The sequence below is a fragment of the Rhinopithecus bieti genome, unplaced genomic scaffold, assembly GCF_001698545.2.
Source record: "Rhinopithecus bieti isolate Rb0 unplaced genomic scaffold, ASM169854v2 scaffold_14174, whole genome shotgun sequence".
NCBI classification, from domain to species: domain Eukaryota; kingdom Metazoa; phylum Chordata; class Mammalia; order Primates; family Cercopithecidae; genus Rhinopithecus; species Rhinopithecus bieti.
In genome coordinates this window covers 129211-153549 of record NW_016807844.1, presented here as the reverse complement: position 1 = coordinate 153549, position 24339 = coordinate 129211, and the positions used below count along the sequence as shown (strand labels likewise).

The 24339-nt window shown below is 34.6% G+C and overlaps 1 protein-coding gene across 1 annotated transcript in view; it reads left to right on the top strand.

The window, feature by feature from the left end:
• DPP10 (dipeptidyl peptidase like 10) overlaps positions 1 to 24339 on the top strand; it is a gene marked incomplete at its 3' end in the record, with an annotated part of 621968 nt that overhangs the window by 493218 nt on the left and 104411 nt on the right. The window lies entirely within an intron of this gene.

The window sequence follows — 24339 nt, the reverse complement described above, 5'->3', positions numbered from 1 at the left end:
ATATGAAGGAAACCTCTTATATCTACATATAATACATACAGACCAGGCGCAGTGGTTCACGCCTGTAATCCCAGCACTTTGGGAGGCTGAGGCAGGCGGATCATGAGGTTAGGAGTTCGAGACCATCCTGACCAACATAGTGAAACCCCGTCTCTACTAAAAATACAAAAATTAGCTGAGTGTGGTGGCATGCACCTGCAATCCCAGCTACTCAGGAGGCTGAGGCAGGAGAATTGCTTAAACCGGGAGGCAGAGGTTGCAGTGAACCAAGATCATGCCGCTGCACTCCAGCCTGGGTGACAGAGCAAGACTCCATCTCAGTAATAATAATAATACATACATACATACATGTATGTATTTATTTACATTCTCACTTTATATCAGTGATGAAATTAAAATTAGACATTTAAATTAAATTTGGTAAGACATTACATTTTACTCAAATTTAAATTACTACCTACTTCTTACAATTAAATATGTTAAGAGACTTTGGAAATGATTGGAATTCACTAATAACTTTATACTGAAAAACATTTTCAATTTGCCCAAATTGTATACTAAAGAATATAATACATAAGATACAAAAGAAGTATACTTAAGAATTACGGCCGGGCGCGGTGGCTCAAGCCTGTAATCCCAGCACTTTGGGAGGCCGAGACGGGTGGATCGCGAGGTCAGGAGATCGAGACCAACCTAGCTAACACGGCGAAACCCCGTCTCTACTAAAAAATACAAAAAAAAAAAAACTAGCCGGGCAAGTTGGCGGGCGCCTGTAGTCCCAGCTACTTGGGAGGCTGAGGCAGGAGAATGGCGTAAACCCGGGAGGCGGAGCTTGCAGTGAGCTGAGATCCGGCCACTGCACTCCAGCCTGGGCGACAGAGCGAGACTCCGTCTCAAAAAAAAAAAAAAGAATTACAAATAATTACCAATGATATAAAATACTATCAAATACTGATTACAAATTTTTACAAATTTTTGATTCATCAGCAGGGAAGATTTTTATCCTCTGGAAAATCTAAGTATGGGTATGGGTTAAGGTCCTGAATTTTATTATTATTCTCATTATCGGTTGTTATAATATTTAGAAAGTATAATTAACAATAATGCTTAATGTATATCTCCCACTTTTTTTTATTGTTCCTAGTACTACATTGAGAAAAAAAAACTAATAATAAAATGGGGGCAAGTATTGGGGATTTCTCTGTCTAGCAAGGAAATGCTTTTCTCAAGAAAAATCTGGAAGCTTATCAGTACCACGTGAGAAAGGAAAGACAGTTGGTATTTAGCTGCTGAGCTCACCACCCCCTGTGCTTATTACATTCTTAATTGTTTCTCTCTTACCCCAACTGGGTTCATGATGTAGGACCAAGGATGTCAAAGTAGCACTAGTATTTTCAGAGCAGTGCATTAGGGCAACAAAATGTCTGATCTTTCCATCCTAATCTTAAAAATGCTCAAACCCCATGTCTAAGCTTTGCTGTTCAACACATCACCACTAGTCACATGTGTACATTCACATTTACATTCAGATTGAACACAATTATGTATTCAGTCTGTCAGTTGTACTAGTCATGTCTCAAGTGCTCTAGTCGCCTATGGCTATGGCTACGATATTGGGTAGCGCTCATTGAACATTTCCATCATTGAAGGAAGTTCTATTAAGAGTCCTGACCTAAGCACTTACTTAAATGCTAATTTGCATTTTTAACTTAACAGTTCCCTGGCATCTTGCTTGAAATACTTTGATGACATAGTAAAGGTCTCATTCCCATACTGATTGTGTTCTTTCCATTTAATAGTTGGCACTAGGTAATTAGTAGTGTCTCATGGGATGACAGGCAGCAGAGCACAGCAGTCACAGTGTTATAGTGTTTTAGCCTATAAACCTTTGACAAAGGCACACATCCCTTTATCACAACTTGTTTGTCAAAGTAGAGTAACATATTGCGTTCAATCTCAGATACTGTCAATTGAAAGATATATTATTTTGTATTTTCATGAGCAGTTAAATTAATGACATCCCATTTGGTCTAGAGTCTGCCCAATTCCGGAGATGTTAAAATGTGAAAAAAGTGTGCACTTTAGGTTTATTGAAATTTAAAATAAGAAGCCAAACGTTTACTCATTTCCAAAATTGAACCTTGTTGCAACACACAGAAAATGAGGCAACTTAAATATAGAAAACCTTACTCGTTAGTGTTTTAATGGATTGAGAGGCTTCTTAAAATACTTCTCTATTCCTTTATTTATTTTATGTATCTAGTTGTATTTTGTCCCACTCTAACTCTCTTGCTTTTGGGTGTTCAGTTACACATATGTTAGAACATTTTATATTGCTCCAAACTTTTTTCCTAACACTTCTTCTCTTTGTATTTTAATTTGAGTAATTTAAACTGACATATCTTCAAGCTTACCATTTTTTTTATTGGTGATATAGAATCTACCACCCACCAGTGGCAGTTTATATTTCTGTTTTATATTTTTTTCCATTTCCAGCATTTCTTTTTTTAATTTCTTTTTTACAAATTGTTTATTTTAGGTTTTGGTACACGTACAGGTTTGTGTTATGGGTAAATTGTGTGTCTCAGGGGTTTGGCATATAGATTATTTCATCACCCGGGTAATACACATAGTACCCAATAGATAGTTTTTTTAGTCCTCTCCTTCATCTCATTCTCCACCCTCAAGTAGACCCTGGTGTCTGCTGTTCCCTTTTTTTGTGTGCATGTGTACTCAATGTTCAGTTTCCCTCATAAGTGAGAACATCCAGTATTTGGTTTTCTGTTTCTACATTAGTTCACTTAGGATTACATTAGTCCATTCTCATGCTGCTATGAAGCATATCTGAGACCAGGTAACTTACAATGGAAAGGAGTTTAATTGATTCACAGTTCTGCATGGCTGGAGAGGTCTCAGGAAACTTACAATCATGGTGGAAGGCAAAAGGGAAGCAGGCACCTTCCTCGCAGGGCTACAAGAAAGAGAGAACGAGCAGGGGAAAACCTCACTTATAAAACCGTCAGATCTCATGAGAACTCGCTCACTATCATGAGAGCATCATGGAAGAAAACTGCCCCCATGATCCAATAATCTCCCACCAGGACCCTCCCTCAACAACTGGGGAATCAGAATTCAAGATGAGAGGTGGGTGGCAACACAAAGCCAAAGCATATCAAAAGTCATGGCCTCCAGCTACATCCATGTTGCTGTGAAGGGCATAATCTCATTCTATTTTATGGCTATTTAGTAGTCCATGGTATATATGTACCACATTTTCTTTCTTTAGTCTACTCTTGATGGGCATTTAGGTTGATTCCATGACTTTGCTATTGGGAATAGTGTTGTGATGAATAGACACGTTCCTATGTCTTTATGGTTGAACAATTTATAGTGTTTTGGGTATGTAATGAATAATGGGATTGCTGGGTCAAATGGTAGTTCTGTCATAAATTCTTTGAAAAATCACTAAATTGCCTCCCACAATGGCTGAACTAATTTACATTCTTACCAGCAGTGTATAAGCGTTCACTTTTCTCTGCAAACTCAACAGCACCAGTTATTTTTTGACTTTTTAGTAATAGCCATTCTGACTGATATGAGAAGACTGGAAGAAGGTGCCTGCTTCCCTTTTGCCTTCCACCATGATTGTAAGTTTCCTGAGACCTCTCCAACCATGCAGAACTGTGAATCAATTAAACCTCTTTACCATCTCATTGTTTTATTTGCATTTCTCTAATGATTAGTGATGTTGAGCATATTTTCATGTTTAGCCATTTGTATTTTTTCTTTAAAAAGTGTTTGTTCATGTTCTTTGCTTATTTTTAATAGGGTTATCTGTTTATTGCTTGTTGATTTCTTTAAGTTCCTTATAAATTCTGGATATTAGAACTTTGTCAGATGCATACATTGTAAATACTTTCTCCAGTCTGTAGGTTGTTTGTGTGCGAATAGTTTCATTGTGCAGAAGCTCTTCAATTTAATTAAATCCCACTTGTCAATTTTCATTTTTGTTGCAATTGCTTTTGGCATTTTCATACAATCTTTTCCAGTTTCTATGTCCAGAATGTATTTCTTAGGTTATTTTCCAGGATTTGTATAGTTTTAGGGTTTTCATTTAACTCTTTAATTCATCTTGGTTTTTGTATGTGGTAAAGAAAGGGTCCAGCTTCAGTCTTCTGCAGATGGCTTGCCACTTATCCCTGCACTGTTTATTAAATAGGGAGTCCTTTCCCCATTGATTGTTTTTGTTGACTTTGTCACAAGATTATAGTTTTGCAGCTTTATTTTTGTTTTCTTTAACATGCTCCATTGGTCTATGTGTCTGTTTCTGTACCAGTCCCATGCCATTTTGGTTACTGCAACCTTGCAGTGTAGTTTAAAGTTGGATAATATGGTGCCTGCAGGTTTGTTCTTTTTGCTTTTATTTCTAGCATTTTTATTTCCTTCTTTCTTGTTTTATATTATGTTATTTTATTTCATTCTGCTGCCATTTCCCATCTAATCATGTGTATGTCTTATCTTTTCCACTAGTTTCGTTAACATTGTAATCATCTATATATTAAATTTCACAGATGGGAATTTTAATATATAGATGATTAATATGCTAAACATATGTCATATATAAACTTAGTTTTATTGTTTTATCTCTTGACAGTGTGTTATTTATTTACTTGCATCTTTGTGTATCTTATAATTTTGCTTAAAAGCCATATACCTTGAGTACAGTAGTAGAAACTTACTAAATTTTTTATATATTTTTTCCAGAAATTGCCTTTTTTTTTTTTTTTTTGGTAAGGACTTTATTATAGGGAGTTGTGCCAATATTCAGGTGCTGAGTGCTATGGTTTGAATGTTCCCACCAACATTGATATTGAAATTTAATAGCCATTTTAACAGTGTTGAGAAGTGGGCCCTTTAAGAGTTGATTAAGTCACAATGGATCCACTTTTAAAATAACGCCATTATTGAGAAAGTGTGCTCCTGATAAAAGGATGAATTTGGTTTCACTCTTCTCTCTGTCTTACACGCTCATTCACCATGTGATGCCTTCCACGATGGAATAAACCCCACCAGATGCTGGTGTCATGTTCTTGAATTTCCCAGACCCCAGAAGCATGAGCCAAATAAACTCCTATTTGTTATAAATTATCCAGGCTGTGATATCCTATTATAGCATCAGAAAATAAGTTAAGACACTGAGTTTCTGGTTTTCTGCTTCTGGTCACTCTCAGTTCACCACAGGCTTCAAAATACTCTGACTTACCTTATAATTAAAGTGTGGGCTGGTCTGTTAGGTAGTTTCTCTCGATGTCTCATCCACTCTCAAATCCAGATCTCCTATGTGCACTTCTGTCTCGGAGAAGGTCGTTCTTTCCACACTCTTATAATTCCCCCAGCTGTAGACTGTTGTGTATTACTCAACACTTTCTAGCCTAGTGTTGGCAGAAAGGGAGGATGACATTTTCCATTTTTCTGTTTTACTATCAGCCTTAGGTAGGGAAGTATGTCATGAGTTTCGAGGGTAGAACCCAATATGAAAATCCTACTGTTCTTTCATTAGTATAAATTTTTTAATAATCTGTGCCCAGAATGTATTTCAGGTCTTCCGTTAGGATTTTTTTTTCTTCTCTTTCTCCTGAGGGTAGAAGTATTTGCTGCTATTTTGCAAGTGGTATAAAGCTTTTGTTCTATAGTAGATACAGAAATGGATCTGGTTTCTTAGACTGGAGGAGTATGTGTTATTGTTACTGTTATTGAGTAGGACATTGTAACAAATGTAATCTATTGCTGGTGGGAATGCTATTAGCAAAAGATGTACATTTTGTTTTGGCTATCAGTTGAGAACTAATCTATAGCAATAAGTAAATAAAAGCATGATGTTTTATTGTGTTAAAGTGTTTAAGGTCAATAGCTTGATCTTCAGAGATAAAACTAAAACTATTGAAGAGCATGAACTAGACAGATTAGTTCTATACTATAGTTAATAGAAAGGATAAGCATGCAAATGGGAAAAATTAAAGTCAATTCTTAGACTTCCTGTGTTAAATTGTTCTGTTTGCAAGTGACTTACGTACTTGCCCAAAATGTCTTAAGGAAAACAGACTTAAATGGTTCATATAGTCAGAAAGTTCCCAAGTAGTTCTAGTTTCAAATGTGACTTAATACATAATCTTTATTTATTTTTCTTGGTTTCTTTTTCCGTCATTTTGGTTACATTTAAGACAGATATTCTTTGTGGTGACAAAATTGCTCTAGTAATGTCCCACCTCTTTCCAGACTAAACTGCAGCCAGAAATAACGTTTTCTTCTGTTCCAGATTTGTTATCAAACATTGAATGATGATTATGAGCTCTGAATAGTTACATAGCCATTGTGTCAGTCATTGCCACCATAGCATAATCAAGCCTCTTAGATGGTAGCCCTGGCATCTGAGAAGAGCCAGATTCCTTCTAAACACATTGAGAAAGAGTGAAAGAAGACTATATTCCCAATAAAATATTAGACATTTTTAGGAGAAATAGAATTAACTGATTCCAGTTGGCTGTTTTAGTCAATTGGGGTGCTGTAACAAATTACCACAGATAGGTGGCTTAAATACCGGACATTTATTTCTCATAGTTCTGCAAGCTGGGAAATCTGAGGTCAAGGTTCTGGAAGATCTGGTATCTGGAGAGGGTCTGCCTTTTGGTTTTCAGATGCAGTCTTCTCATTGGATCTTCACATAACAGAGATCAGAGAATAAGCATACTTTCTTGTTTCTCTGATAAGGGCACTAATCCCATCATAAGGGCTTCCAACTTTATGATCTCATCATCTCTCAAAGGCCCCATATCCAAATGTCATGACATTGGGAATTAGGGTTTTAACATAAAGATTTGGATGGAGAGGACACAACATTTATTCCACAGAAGTGGCCAAAAAACCAAAAATGACTATTGTATTCAAAGATATCATTGATAGTTTTCATTTACTTGATATTTCACAAACTCATTTTCTCATCCTTCTCTAGTATTCATGTTTCTCTAGAATTCAAAGACATTGGTCTAATACTAAAGCTGTGTCCACCATGCCAAGTTACCTCAATTTTTGTAAGCTTTTATCTTATGTCCAGTCTAAGAGTAAAAAGCATTGTCTTTTATTCTAGGTTGTAATTTTGAGAGGCTAAGTTGTGAAACAGCAGAAATGTGACTACATCTAGAATCTTCTTTTGCAACTGACTTTACTTTTAAGCTGTTTATGCTGAGATATATACCTACCACTTAAAATATCTCAATCAAAGTCTACGTTAACACTGTCATTCTCAAATAAGGACTATTTATTCGTCATTTAAAAGATATTGTATCACGTAATCCTTTCACTCAATTCATGGGGGAGATGGTATTGTCTACTTGGTACTGGCATTGCTCTGATCCCAATGATAGGCCAAATAAATGTTAGATTAAGATGCATCTCCCTCTGACTTCAAAATGTTTACTAATTTTAATGTAATATGATATGTGGATAAACGGGCAAAAAATTGATTCACATGAGTTTTCATGTTTTAGAGAAACTATTGGAAAAAAAATTGTTAAGTCATGACTGGGAAATAAAGAGTATTCCTGGTTTCTAATATTATACAAATCTCAGTTGATTATTTTAAACTAGTGATGACATTCAGGGTATATCCAGAAAACACTGGGAGTATAACTGTGTTCATGGTTGATATAATTAATTTTGATTCATGTTTTCATTGTTCATAAAATTATGATTTTCAAAATATTTTAAGTCTAAATGTTCCATTTTATCCAGTTTTGTTTTAAATTCATATAGGTTTTTAACTGGGTATATGAGTAAGAAAAATATATACATTTAATATTTGAGTTCTGGTCTTAACTATAGCAGTTTTATAAACCAAGATGATTTTTTAATTTAATTCTTTAAAAAATATATTTTTTGGTTTGCATTGACTTACTAAATAGATTTGAAGTTCAGAATAAATCATAAGTAAATATTCTAGTTTGAACTAGGACTTAAATAAAAAATTAAATTCATTCAAAGTTTTCATTCAAAGTCTAGTTTTGTGCTAGTTAATTAGGTAGCTTTTAGCCTCAAATAGCTATTGAGCACTGGTAGCATGGCTAGTGCTACATGTTGAAATAATAATATTTTAGATATGTTACGTTAAATAAAATATATTATTAAAATAATTTACATCTGTTTATTTTCAGTTTTACTGTGACTGCTAGAAAATTTAAAACTATGCTTGTGGCTTGCATTTTATTCTGTTAGATAGCACTGACTAGATCAAGCTCCAGATCCAGAAATTTAGAAAGCCCTTTAGATTTTAAATCTTCTAAACTGGTGCCTATAAAACACCAGTATTTAAAATCATTTTCTTTCTCTTAGCTAACCAGCAGCTTTGTGAGAATTTTTATTCAGCGTTTTTAGAGAATGCTGAAGTCACTAAATCTCACCACTTGTGCCCCATCTGTATTTATACAAATGGAATAGTGTGACAACTGATATGTAAAACAATGTATTTTATTATGTGCATATTCTGTTATTCATAGTGTATTCAAAACCACTTATAAGGCAAAAGAACTAGTAGCTGAGATTGTCTGCCATCATATACTCAATACTGACAGCTGAGAACAGTTTTCAGTAGTAGAAATATGTGCATTTTCTTGAGCATAACCAGTTGAATGTTGAAAAAAATAGTACTCACTGAGGAATTATGCCCTGTATTTGAAAATATTTTACTTATTCCATTATAGACCTTGGTGTGCTTTTGAGGTGCTCTTGAAGTAATAAACCCTTTGTTATGTTGGTTGGTTTGTTGGATGGTTAATTAATTTGGTATCTTGGTGCCATATTTCATTAGCAGGCACACTTGTACAAAATATTCTATTTTTTTTTCCTATGACCTAATCAGGTCATATTGCTTGTGCATCAAGAGTCATAATACCCATTTCATGAAAATCATTTATATATAGTTAGAACATAATTGTAAAAATTATTCAAAATGAAGGACAAGGGCAAGGAAAAAATGAGCTCCTTAGGAATTAGAACAATTGTTATTTTCCTACAGATATCCTAAGAAACTGATGCGCAGTTAAAAGAGACTAAGTGCAACATTTAAAAATTTTTATCTTGTCCCTGATGCTTTCATTTCTTTCCTCGATTGATTGTTATCATGGCATCTATCTATCTATCTATATTTTCTTTCTTTCTCTTTTTTTTCTTTTTTCTTTTTTTGACAAATTCTCACTCTGTCACCCAGGCTGGAGTGCAGTGGCCCGATCTCGGCTCCCTGCAGCCTCTGCCACCTGGGTTCAAGTGATTCTCACGCCTCAGCCTCCTGAGCAGCTGGAACTATATGCATGTGCCACCACACCTAGCTAATTGTTTTTGTATTTTTAGTAGGGACTGGGTTTCACCATGTTGGCCAGGCTGGTCTCAAACTCCTGACCTCAGGTGACCCGCCTGCCTTGGTCTCCCAAAATGCTGGGATTACAGGTCTGAGCCACTGCACCCAATTATCATGGCTTATATTTTAAAAAGTAGTTATGCAGTTATATACAACAGTTAAAACTCTCACCTACATAGATTAATATGAGTAACTGGAAATTTTTTTTTCCTCTACTCTCTCCCAAAACAGAACAATCATTAATGATAGAGTTTGGGATTTAATTGATATCCTTTGTTATACTGTATTTCCAATGCAGCCAAATATGCTTTTATTATTCAGCTGGCTATCTTTTATTCAATGTCAGAATGAGTTAATCACTTTCTTTCTAATAGATACCACATATCAATGAGTTAATGTCATGAAGAATATATCCAGAAAGGAATAACATAGGCTAAAATAGAATATTATAAGCAATATTCTCTATCTGCCTGTTTCACTTCAAGTATGATAATATTGAATGCAATTGCTAATTAAAAGTTTAGGGAATCAAGACATGCCTAAGAATACCTATATAATTGACCTAGATAATCCTAATAACATGTTAGGTGCCTTAACCAAGTCGTTAAAATAATTGTATTTCTTCTGTTCAGTCGTGCGTCAGCCACTAGTTGTTAAATATCTCCTGATACATTTCTTAGTTCCTCACTCTTTCCTAAACTGTTCAGTATGTGTTTATTACCTGGACTCTAAACTTTCTTTTTGTATGGACCTGGTGTGATATTTCAAACCTGTGCTTTTTACTCATATTTTGTGTTCTGACCATGACACAGCATTGGGAGGAGATTGTAAAACAGCTGTTGAGAGTCACTGCCTTATCTGTAGTCTGAACTAAAACCATCTTTCTTCAGATGACTTAAAGAGTTCATATATTCATAAATTGTTTCTAATGATTTTTATGATTCAGAAAATTTGAGGAATGTCAGAGTACACTTTAAAAATGGAGGAAAGTGGCTGGGCGCAGTGGCTTATGCCTATAATCCCAGCATTTTGGGAGGCCAAGGTGGGTGGATCACCTGTGGTCAGGAGTTCGAGATCAGCCTGACCAACATGGAGAAACCCTGTCTCTACAAAAAAAAAGAAGAAGAAGAAGAAGAAGAAGAAGAAGAAGAAGAAGAAGAAGAAGAAAAATCAGAAACAAAAAACAAAACAAAACAAAATTAGCTTGGTGTGGTGGCACATGCCTGTAATCCCAGCTACTTGGGAGGCTGAGGCAGGAGAATCGCTTGAACCTGAGAGACAGAGGCTGCAGTGAGCCAAGATCATGCCACTGTACTCCACCCTGGGCAACAAGAACAAAACGCCATCTCACAGGAAAAAAAAAAAAAAAAAAAAAAAAAAAAAGGAGGAAAGGAAAGTTTGGAGTCATAAAACACTGATCAGTTTTCTAGCATCAACATGACTTTGAGAATCAAGCACAAATGGGCATAGAAGTAAAGAAAACACGCCTACACACTTCATGGTGCTTTTTTTTTCTTAAAGAAGAACATTCTGCTTTTAGTAATAACCAGGTTAATGTGGGCCACATGCCAGTCCAGCTGAATATGCATGGAGTGATTGAAATTGAAAGTCAATTCCTTACATATTTGAGTTTCATGCCATGAGGAACCTTACAAATAGAGGTCAGAGGGATTTTTATGTTGAAAATCAGTAGAGTGTTACCTTTGCTATGGGAGAAAACAACTTTCTTCAGATATTAATGTCAGCATTAGAGTAATTGCTCTGTGAAACTCTGTCTCTAGAGTTCCATTCTCTCTTGAACAACAAATCTTTATCATCACCTTAGTATTCAGGTCATTTTTCATAAGCAGCACATAAAGAACACATTAATCTTTATAGATGTCTGCCTATATTTTTATCTCAAGGTTAGTTATTGTCAAATATTGTCAACCCACAGCCTTTTCCTTTGCCAAGAGTTCTTTATTAACTGCTCCAAAAACCTCCCATCTTTCAAAATAAAAGCATTGATTTTCCCTTGAAGATGTTATCATTACCTGGAAACTGAGGCAAACAAAGTTAAATCATGTGTTCAAGTTTTCAGTGTAAATGCTGAACCAGATACACAATCTACACATATATTTTAATCCATAAACTCACTATTAAAGTTATAATGCATACTTCGACTAATACGATGATGCAACCTATTAATTAAAAATGTGAACTAGTAAATAATTTTCACGAACAATATAAATGGATGCTTTAAAAAGAAATGACCCAGACAGATGTCATGAAGATGGCTTACTAGAAGCCTCTAGTGCTCACCTCCTCCATGAAGAAGAATCATAACAGCAAACCACACATTGAATAGGATGTTTGAAGGAGAACAATGAAATTCAGCAAGGAAGTGATGAAGACCCTCTGAGGCATGGAAGCTTGAGATGTGGCATAGAGAGGGAAGCAAAGAATCTGGCCAAGATTGGCTCAGAACCAAGAGGTACTCACCATATCTGAGAATAGGTAAGGGGGAATGCCCCAAAGCCCACATTTCAACCACAGAAACTTGAAATTCTAGCTATAGTAGGGCCCCTCAGCCCTCATAGGGCCTACGTCCATGAGAGGGAGTTGCCTGGAGTTCATAGGATTTTATTATCCCAGAGAAAAAAAATTAACGCTAGATCACCTTCACTTGTTGGGACCCAGGTTACTACAGCGCAATGCCATCTTGAGAGCATGGTCACCATCAGAGTACATCCTTCCCTGAGAACCAATAGCCCCTGCATCTCCACATCCCTGGGGCCTCACTGACATCCATCCCACATCCATTCAGAGGGTTGCAGTATTGCACCACCAGCTGGACCCAATAGTTCAGCCATGACTGTTGTACTGAAGCACACGCAGGACCCTCCATCCTAGAGTATAAACAGTCTAGCACAGTGAGGAAGTTTTCTCCAGGACAGAAAAAGCTGACATGCATGTTCCCCAGAGCCTTAAAGCCACCAGTTCAAGGCATACCACCACAACCAGCAATTACATTTACTCCAGCAGCAGAGATGCCATGTACTTGTGCATGTTCTTGAAGGGCCTGAAGGCTGGTCTGCCTGCTATCCCCACCTCTGAGCAAACTTAAGAATTTCCTCTCTGCGATACAATAAATAACTGTCACAAGATAAAGAGAGACTTTTAAAAACAACAAGAGGAAAGCATCAAGACACACATAAGGAAATCCCAATCAGAGAAATGGTAAATTTGTCAATGGAAACTATACAGATCAGGAGATAATAGGATAATATAGTCAAAGTTCAGGGAAAAGCAGACAAATAAACAACCCTCCAGCCAGAAATGTAATACTCAGACAAAGCTATCCTTTAGAAATTAAGGAGAAATAAAGTGTTTCCCAGGCAAACAAAAACTGAGGGAATTCATCACCACTAGACCGGTCCTACAAGAATGCTTAAGGAAGTCTTACATTTGAAAGCACATGGGCAATCTCTACCATTATAAAAACATATAAAATATGAACCTCACTGGTAGAACAGATAAATAAATGAGAAATAAAACAGAATCAAATTGAATCAATATAGAAAATCACCAAAGTGAAAAGATAAACAATAAGAGAGGAAGAAAGAAACAAAGAATTTGCAAAACACCAGAAAACAACGTAAAAAATGATAGGAGTAAGTGTTTCCCAGCCAATAACTGACTAGCATGTAAATGATTTAAATTCCCCAATAAAAAGATACAGATTGGCTGAATCGATTAGAAAACAAGACTCAACTATATGCTTCCCACAAGAGACTCACTTCATTTGTAAAGACACATGTAGACTGAAAGTGAAGAGGTGGAAAATGATATTTCATACAAATGGAAATAAAAAGTGAGCAGGAAAGTTATATTTATATCAGATAAAATAAACTTTAAGTAACAAAAAAAGAAACAAAGAAGGTTATTGTATAATAATAAGATCAATTAAGCAAGAGGATATAACAATGTTAAATATATATGTACCCAATACCATAGCATCCAGATTTACTAAGGAAATATTGTTAGAACTAAGGGGAGAGAGAATCTCTAGTACAATAAAAGCTGGGGACTTTAACACCTGACTCTCAGCATGAAACATATCATCTAGACAGAGAATCGCGAAACATAGGTCTTAAACTGCACTTTACACCAAATAGACCTAAAAGACATTTATAAGTCATTTTATCCTTTAGCTGCAGAAAACACATTCTTCTCATTATCACATAAAATATTATCTAGCATTAATTATACTTTGGGCCAAAAACAAGTCTCAATTTATTTTTGAAAACTCAAAATCATATCAAGTAAGAGGACTGTTGGAAGGGTATGATTGTGTTTTAAAATATGAGGACATAAGATTTGGGGGAGGCATGGGTGGAATTACATAATTTAGCTGTGTCCCCCACCAAAATCTTGTATTGAATTGTAGTTCCCATAATCCCTACATGTTGTGGGAGGGACCTGATGGGAGGTAATTGAATCATAGGAGCCGTTACCTTCATGCTGTTCTCATGATAGTTAGTGAGTTCTTAGGAGATTTGATGGTTTTATAGAGGGCTTTTCCCCCTTTGCTGTGAAGGACATGTTTGCTTCCCCATCCACCATGATTGTAAGTTTCCTGAGGCCTTCCCAGCTATTTAGAACTGTGAGTCAATTAAACCTCTTTTATTTGTAAATTACCAAGTCTCGGATATTTCTTCATAGCAGTGTGAAAATGAACAGTATGGAATCAATGTAAGTGTCCATCACCAGCTGAATGAATTAAAAAACTGTGGTATAAATACACAAGGGAATAATATTCAGCTATTAAAAAATAATAAAATTCTGTTATTTGTATCAACATGGATAAACCTGGAAGATATTATATTAAGTGAAATAAGTTAGGCACAAAAAGATGTGTATCACTTGTATGTGAAAACAAAAACATTTAGCTCACAGAAGTAAAGAGAAGAACTGTGGTTATTAGAGGCTTGAAAGGGTAGAAGTAAGAGAAGATAGTAAGAGACTGAGTAAAGGACATAAAATTATAGCTAGAAAAAAGGAATCCTAGAATTTTGGGCAACTATAATTAAAATAATTTAATATATATTTTCAAAATCCTGAAGAGAGGATTTTGAAGGTTCACAACACAAAGAAATAATAAATGTTTTAGGTGATGAGTATGCTAATTACGCAGATTTAATCATTACATATTATATACACTATATATAAGATCACATTTTTCCAAAATATGGTACAGTTTATATGTCAATCATTTTTAAATTTATGTAAATGACAAAAATTTTAAGATTTGTAAGAAAAATTTTAAAACATTTAATAAATTTTATAACAATATTAATATGTTTCTCAGTTTAATAGAACTTAATAAGAATAAGAGTGTTATACAGCAGTCAGTATTAGAGTGTTATATTCACAAAATATGAAAAATGAAAATGTATTAATATTCTTTGTGATTAAATGTGTTTTAAAGATGCAATATAATTCTTGTAAGGAAAAGGCAAACAAATAAGTAAGTCCACAATAGACCAGTAAAAGACAAATTAAGTATAACATTCAAATAAAGAAAAACGACAAATTACAGAACAAATTTCATTAAGCAACTTTCTGGTTATTTGGGGAATAAAAAACAAAACTGGATGTATATCTTACCCCATAAATAAAAAATAATTATTGCTTTATTTAAGAGATCCTGGATTTTAAAAGTACTAGAAGAAAACGTGTGTGAGAAGTTACAATGTTAAGCTAGTGAAGCTACTCTTGGCATGCTACTTAATTATGCAACCATAAAGGAAATAACTTATAGAATAAACATATAAAGATTTAAAAATGATCTATGGAAAACACACAAAATGAAAACACAAATACTAAATAGGGTAAAATGTTTACTGCATACATAAAAACAAAGTTATAATCTGTCATATAACAAGAGCTTTTAGAGATCAACAAGAAAAAGATGAATGAATTCCCAAGAACAAACAGGAAAAAGACATTGATATACAAGATATGAATGTAGAAATACAAGTGATTACAGCTTATGACAGGATATTCAAGCCCAATCATAATCAAACTACAAGTCTAAATGATTTGTTGTTGTTGTTGCTGTTGTTGTCATTGTTTATCCTTGAAACAATTTAAATTACCTCAATGGTAACATGATTGTATTGTGACATTGAGCAAAGAGAGAGATGCTTGTATAACATGTAGGACTATAAATTGTTTTTAACTTTAGTAAAAAATGACTGGTAATAGGAATAAACATGTAAAATGTGCATATCTTCTGATTTACATATTTAACTTTTGAGAGTATATCCTAAGCATATGCAAGCTAAGTAATAAAAATAATTTTAGAGTTGTCTATGGTATATGGAAAATATGAACAATCTAGCTATTAATAGATAAATACATATATTATACTTTCTTGAAATTTATATTTATTACCATTTTCTAATATTTAAAAAATCATTTAACACAGGTATGTTAATTATGTATGAGGGTGTAGTGTTATGCAAAGTTACAAATACAAAATCCATACAACTCATTTTAAGGATTTTCTCTCTCTGCCTGGTAGTAAAGACTTTTAAGGGAATAAGTTAACAAGTCTGCAATTGAAATAGATTGTGAGCTTTTCTGGTTATAATACTGGCCTAGCCTCAGGTAATAACAAAAAACTTTGCCACATATTTTTGTCCCTTAATCCTCATAACAAAACATTGGATAAATTATTTTCTCTATTTCCTTGATGAAAGAATGTGGTCCCTCCCTCCCTCTCCTCCCTTCCTTTCCCCCTCCCCCTTCCTTCCTCTTCCCGTTTCCTTCTCCTCATTCCTTCTCCCTCCCCCTCTCCTTCCCTGCCCTTCCCCTTACCCTGCCCTTCTCTTTCTTTGTTTCTTTTTCTTCTTCTTGTAACTTGCTAAGGAAAACACAAGCTAAGATTTGATGCTATTGAAATGAAGAAAATATTTTCTCCAAAGCTGCTGGGAAATGAAATGACCACTTTTCTAAGTCATGTTTTATTCAGTTAACAAGGGATTGTAATTTCCCATGTGTTGAAACAATAATTTTCATCCTTACCTTTCTAGTTTAGCACTAAAGGGAAGCAGATTTGGGAGTTTGGCTTTCTGTCCTATTGCAATGTATGTATTTCTGCATAGATATGCTAGAGAGAAAACTAGTTGATAGCTAGTGAGACAATGTTTAAACTTATTTCAGTATAAATAAAAAATCACTTGTACTACTGTCAGTAATTGATTTTAAATGCCATTCAGGTTATCAAAACAGATGTTTTCAAATGATGATAAGTAGAAAACAGTTTAATGTCAACTGATGTGGAAGTTGCTTATTTGCAGTAATTAAAGAGGAGAGGTCTGGCCCATGAAAATATTATATTACAAACAGTGGCATTGTCAATGAAGCTGTTAGATTACTCAAGAGTGTAGTATGGTGAAAGTTACATGTTAAATATCGATTATTGAAAAATGGAGCATCTTTGAAAAGGAATTTTGCACTATAGAAAACATCTCAGGAACTCTAAGAACAATTCTAAGAGCAATTTAAAGAACGTTTTTCTATAATATAATAAGCTTATTTATGTAACAGGGAATATATCAGGAAATGATTCATTCTACTCGCTCAAAGATCTCATTTGGGGTAATAAAGTATAATTTTCTGGTGTTAGCTGCTATTAATACATAGGCCAGTTGAATTATATCCTAGGCAGAATAGTCCTACATGCAACTGAAAAATGTTGTCCAAGTAATTTTAGTATATTTTTAATATTTGAGTCATCAGCCATCCATTGTCGAAAGTAAAATAAATATATCAAATAAAAACATATGTACTTCATTCATCTCATTAGATTGTCAGCATTTACAGTCAGAAAGTATTTCTGAAAGTACTGTATTTCAGTTCAGAGGGAATATACTATAATTTATAAACTTGCTGAAACAGTATCCAATTATTTTCCACTGTGACACCTACTAGACCCAAATAAACCATGGAAAAGTATAAATACTACTTTATTATACATCCTGTGTAGGCACGGCATCATGCTGCCTATAACAGAATGACCAAATTGGTTTTGTGACAGTTTTGTTTTGCTTTTTAAATAGCAAGTTTATTTTATGTTTTATAGATTTTGTCAAAAATATAGCCTAATTAAAACAACACCTGTAAACTGTGACGTATCTAGACTATGCAATATTGTTTATTGAAAAAGAGATGAACTATCAAAGCATGCAAACACATGGATGAAATGTATGTGCATATTACTAAGTGAAAAAAGCCAATTTGAAAAGTCTGCATACTGGATGATTCCAACTATATGGCATTCTGGGAAATGCAAAATTGTGGAGATAGTAAAAAATTAGTGTTTGCTAGGGATTAGGATGGAAGAAGGGATAAACTGGTGGAACACACAGAATGTTGGGGGGCAATGAAACTATTCTGTGTGATTCTATAATTATAAAGACAAGTCATTATATACTCATAAAAACTCCTGGAATATACAACATCAAGAGTAAACCCTAGTGGAAATTATGGACTTTGGGTGACAATGGCATGTTGATACAGGTTTCTTGATTGTAACATGCGTACCACTCTGGTAGGGGATGTTGAAAGTGGAGAGGCTGTGCATGTGTGGCAACAGAGGTGTATGAGTACTCTTTCTAACTTCCATTCTATTTCACTGTGAACCTAAAAATGCTCTAAATGTAGTCTATTTTTAAAACATAAAATAAAAATAAAACACTTAAATTTTATCTTCTTAATCATCATACTTTCAGACTCACCACCTTAAGTATTTTACTCTTTGACACTTACCAAAATGGTGATGCAATTGAAGAATGCTACTTGATTCCTCTATGATGTATCATAGTAAAGTCATGCTTGCATTTTTTCTTTCTTATTGTAGTAGAAAAGACATGGATTTTAGAATCTATAAGATCTTAGTTCCAATTCTAGTTATACTAGCTGTGTATCTTGAATAGATAATATCCTTTTAAGGTTACAGTGAACATTAAGTAAGAAATTTTTTGAAGTAGTTTAAAATACTGATAAATATTAAGTATGCTTTTAATACTCATATATATTTTCCCTTTCAGTCAATACTTGTAGTTCAATGTTCACAAAGCTTTTGTTAAAAGGGCAATGTTTTTAAAATATTCCTGTACAGCTGTAGTTTATCATTGTATGAATCGTATTACAACACTAGAGTCTCCTAGCTCATAGCTAGGAGCTAGTTAGTTCTTAACTGTGTAAAGAAGATAAATCTTTTCAAACAACACAGTCACAACTCACTCATCTTAAAAGGTATCTCATTATCCTAGAACAAACTTGGCATCATTGTATTACTGACTTCCAAGAGAAACAAATCCCATTTTGCATGTATTGTCTTTCCTCTTACTGGCATTCTTTTATAAATGCTGTTGACACAGTAGCTTGCATTCTCACAGTTCAGTTTTCCTAACTGTTTGATTCCATGGCAAATCCATAATCCTATTTTAAATATTCTCCAGGCCATGAAAATGAATGCTATTTATATCAATTCGGCTGTTTAACTGCAGTGCAGAAAAAGCTTTTGTATCCAGAGATGCAAGCCTCTGGTTCAAGCATAAATTACTAGGGTACACTGCTCTTTGTTCTTTTAAGTGTAACTCTCCTTGACATGAATCCTCATAGATGTCTTAGGTAATAACTGATATTCCAAGAAAAAAAAAGTGTGAAAACAGTTAAAGAAAAGACAATTTACATTTTTAATCTGATATATCAGATCATGTTTCCAAAATGAAATATCTCTTAACTCTGGTAATCAATTAATTCATGCATATTTCTATCAATTTGGAAATGAGTCTTTTGCAAAACTTGAGTCATGCTTCATGTACTAGCTCCTTGACAGGTATTGCGCAGAGAGATTAAATCACAAAGTGGATTGTAATCAGACAGATCTTAGTTCAGATTGTGACTCTTTCCTACCTAAACTTTCAGTTTTAAGCTTGAACTTGGCAGAGCTTATTTTATGAATTACAAATAATATTTACTTCTTGAGGTTGATGTAAATATTAAATTATATAATATATGTAAAGCGCTATGCAGAATCTGGCATGTAGTGAAAGCTGAATTCAAATTATTATTAATGCAGGGCTATCTTAAGTTTGACACACTATTTTAGTCCTGCCAAAATTTGAACACAAGGAAAGTACAGAAGTTATCCAAATTCTGACATTCATGCTCTGTAAATGAAAATTAGCTACATTCACTTATTTAACAAATTTCTGTTAAGCAATATCTTTGATACAGGCACTACAATAAGTATTATTTTTTTAAATTATCATAATAAAGTTTTTTTAAAATAAGATAAATGAGAGTGTCAGTTGACAATTTGTATTTACTTTTATATGCTGTTTGTTGGTTTATAAATGACTATTGAATACTAATTATGTAACTATTGGATACTAATTATGTGAAAGCTCATAAATGAGGTAACTTGCAAAATGCAAAGACCAAAATAAATGTAATCTCTGTCCCCAAGGAGCTTATGTTCCATTCGGTGCAACAAGGCCAAGAAACATTACATTGGTATGGAATACTCTGTTGTAGGTCATGGTTCAATTAGGACTGCATATTATAAGTTCGTTAGCTTTCCAATAAATGATTAATCTTTTCGGTTTTAAGAGCACATCATAGAAAATATAATAGAATTTGGATAACTTCTGTACTTTCCTTGTGTTCAAATTTTGGCAGGACTAAAATATGTCTGTTTTTCCTTTCTTCCAATAATATCTCATGCCATGTTTATGTAATTAATACAGTAGATTCTTATCCATGAATTCCATATATGCAAATTCAACTATATGCTAAAGTTAACTTGTGCCCCCCCAAATCTACTCTTAGGTCTTTCACTGTCATTCATAGACATATGCAGAATAGCAGAACAATTGAATTGCTTGTTGTCTACTTTCTCAGCTAAGGTTGAACAAGGTGACACTGTGCCTTCTTGTTTCAGCTCTTTTACTGTAAAGAATTATCATTTTGAGGGTCTACTTAGTGACATGTTTTTCACATTGTTGTGCTTTCTGTTGGGCGTGTTCCTGTTTAAAATCACTCCCCACCACTCACTTCTGCCCCCAAGCATAGTGATGAAGAGTTATCCTGTTTTCCTTAGTGCAAGAACGCTGTGATGTGCCTTATGGAGCAAATACATGTGTTAGATAAGCCTCATTCAAGCCTGAGTTATAGTGTCGTTGGCCGTGAATTCAATGTTAATGAAATAAGATGTCTTTAAAATCAGGTGTTTAAAATAAGGTGTCTTTAAACAGAAACACATATGAAATAGGTTATATATTAAAGGGTTCATGAAAATGTTGTGACCAGAGGCTCACAGGAACCTGATCCTGTATTTCTAGTAGGACCAATGATTCAGTAATTGCTAATTCAGTGTTTACGGTGAGAGTACAGGTAAAAACAACTGCAAGTAATTAAAATTATCTATACCACTTGTAGTAGTCAACTCTTAGTAGTCAACTTCTTCTTAGAGTTCACAGTATAATATAGAGATGATGGGTACCAGATTGGATTACATGATCTTTTGATGTTTTTTGATCCTCCTAATACTTTTCTTGATGGAATTGAATGATTGGTTATCTTAAGTCCAGCTTCCAGAAATAAGCTTTGATCAAGTTTTGATATGGTATATCTGAATTCTATGCACTCCCACTGCCTTTTCCATAACTATTCACACTCTAACCAGCAGTGGAACATCATTTGCAGAGATGGGATGAATCGGTAATTTTGGGCTGTGAAATGTGCTTGTCCCCAGAGGTCTCATCAGATGCTCAGTTTGGCTTTCACTATGCAGCAGCCAATCATTACAGGAAAAACTGTTACTCTTCCTAATCTTAAGTAACTTTGATTTTACCCTCTCATCATGAAATAAGACCTACTTAGTCATATAGAGGGGAGTTTAAGATAAAGGAAAATGAGAAATGTTAAAAAAGAGTAGAAATGCCATCCAAGGAAGGAGAGAGAAAGAGATGCAGATTAACACAGGGTGAATTTGGACCAGAATGCGTTAATACAGATGTTCAGTAAAGCTAAATCTAATTATCATTGAAAATCCCCCCCTCCCTTTAAAATATCTCCAACACTATGTTAAGAAAGAGAGAGAGAGAGTTAGAAACTTCTTCTTCCAACCTTGTTCAAGGTTTTGCCCTCCCCCATACTCTTTATTCTGTTGTGGGCATGGAATGTGATTTTTCTTATTGAAAGTTAAAAAACAACAAATATTTGAGATCTGCTGGGAACACACACGCATGCATAAAAAGATAGTGAATTTGGGAGAAAGAGTTCTAAACTCAGAGTAAAGGGCTAGGTTCTAATTATCTGAAGATGGCAAATTGCTGGCTTTGTAGGATGGATGAATATATAGTTGATTGATTGATAGATAGATAGATAGATAGATAGATAGATAGATAGATAGATGTGGATGAGGCCCAAACCTATAATATGCTACTTCATTTTGCTGTGGGTTTGCAGACAAGTCTAGTTTAACTTCTTTATTGCAGTCTTCACCTCAACACACTTACTGCAAGAGACAATATTATTATCAGGCTAAGAGCTACAGAACAGAAGGTGGATTTATATAGCCCCTTCTCCAATCACACCATTTGGAAGACATCTAAGTCCTTTGGATTTACAATTAGAGAATGAGCAGAAACCTCTATAACAAATAGTACAGAAAGAGACCAAGATTCAATAATTATACCCAGTTAGGTCTCAGTGCCTGCTTTGCCTAAAATGATAATACCTGGCAACTTTTTCTGTCAAGATAGATGTGTGCCTAAAAGCGTACACTGTGGTAGGTGATTCAAAGATAGGATGAATACTCTCTTTCCCCCCAGGACATCATGATATATTTATCTTCTTTGTTTTTTTTGTTGTTGTTGTTGTTGTTTTGTTTTTTTGTTGTTGTTGTTGTTTTGAGACGGAGTCTCGCTCTGTCGCCCAGGCTGAGTGCAGTGGCCGGATCTCAGCTCACTGCAAGCTCCGCCTCCTGGGTTCACGCCATTCTCCTGCCTCAGCCTCCCACGTAGCTGGGACTACAGGCGCCCGCCACCTCGCCCGGCTAGTTTTTTGTATTTTTTAGTAGAGACGGGGTTTCACCGTGTTAGCCAGGATGGTCTCGATCTCCTGACCTCGTGATCCGCCCATCTCGGCCTCCCAAAGTGCTGGGATTACAGGCTTGAGCCACCGCGCCCGGCTATTTATCTTCTTTGAAGACCAAGCACTTTCTGAGTGAGAGAGAGAGAGAGAGAGAGAGAGAGAGAGAGAGAGTGAGTATTGACAGAGTGGTCACATTTCTCATCTTTTTGTCAGCTCTGGTAGTAAATTCAAGATTTAAATTTGTAGTAAAGTATGGAACTTTATAGAACACAATGTAAATTTCAAAATAGACACCAGGAAAAATTATTTTTGCTTCTACAGCCCTATCACAAAGGCAATCTCAGATTTAATAGTTATTCCAAAAGGAATGGGAGCATAAAGCTTCATTGTAAAACACAATACTCTAACAAATGGTGGAAGGCTTGCAACTTCATTGCAAAGAGAGAACATAGTACTTCTTTGCCAAATACGTGGCGAATCATATTTAATGAAGCTATTATTCCAGTGAGAAGAAATAACAATTTGACTTCTAGGGAGTTTTAATTGACAGTATTGTAATATTTGTGCAATGTATATCCACTACAAGAATAAAAGAAGCTTTTACAATTGCATACTGAGAAATGAAAGTATCAATAAAAGTTCTGTAAATCCTGGAAATAATAATATCACAATATAGCTAGCTAAAGAACAATTTTCTTCACTAGATTCACATAGCTTAGAGAAAAATAATTTTCACAGAAATATACTCATCATCTCTTTCCCTAACCCATCTTTTGCAATTTTCCTTATTTCCTCTGTATTCCACTATTTCATCATCTCATTATTAAGAAGCAAAACATAGAGGCATTTTTGCATTTTGCACTACAGTCTTTTGTTTGAAATTTAATGGGTCATGAGTTCTGCAGTCCTTGGGAAGATAGTGTTTAAAAAATATATAGGGATTTTTAGGTATTATATACTTGAAGCCATCTGCTTAATATGTCATTTTCTACCATTACTATAAAGGTGTGGAAAGTGTTATCTCACTTTGACTTCACCAACAAACACTTCAACATGTATTAGTTTTTTCCCATAAGAACCATCACTCAAGAAATACCAGTTGAATGCATATAAACATGGCACTGTGCTAGGTAATGTGGAGGATGCAAAGGTAATAGACACCTGTATCTGACAACATTCTGGTAGGAAAAGGAGACTTACACAAAATGTTTATATAGTTTCACTACAGAGTGAGATGTGGCCTAAAAGTCATGCAGGAAAGAAACTGTGAGATGAATTTCAATAGAAGAAATCAATATGAGCTCCATACAGGGGTTTTATTATAAGGGAGTAGAATTTTCACCTCAGTTAAGGTAGAATGTCCTTAGGGGAAAAGCAAAGAAAGTTCAGGACACATAGGGAGAATCCATCTAATTTGAAGTATAGACTATATGAAGGGAGGTAGTAGGTGATAAGTTTAGAAAAACATGTAGAAGCCAAAATAACAAAATTATTTAACATCAGATAAGGCAGTTTGAATTTTATTTTACAGGCAATAGGGCATCACTGAAAATTTTGAACAAGAAAGTAATATAATCACAATTAGACTCAGGATAGAGTGGATTAAATAAGGAATGAAATTGATATTAGAAATAAAAATTAGGTATAAGGCACAGAGAGGGTAATAACCTCCTGAGCTAGAATATTTTATATTTTTCATTTCTGCTTAACACCAATTCTTGGATTTCCTGGATTTTACTAAGAGTATATATACATATATATACAATATATATATATAT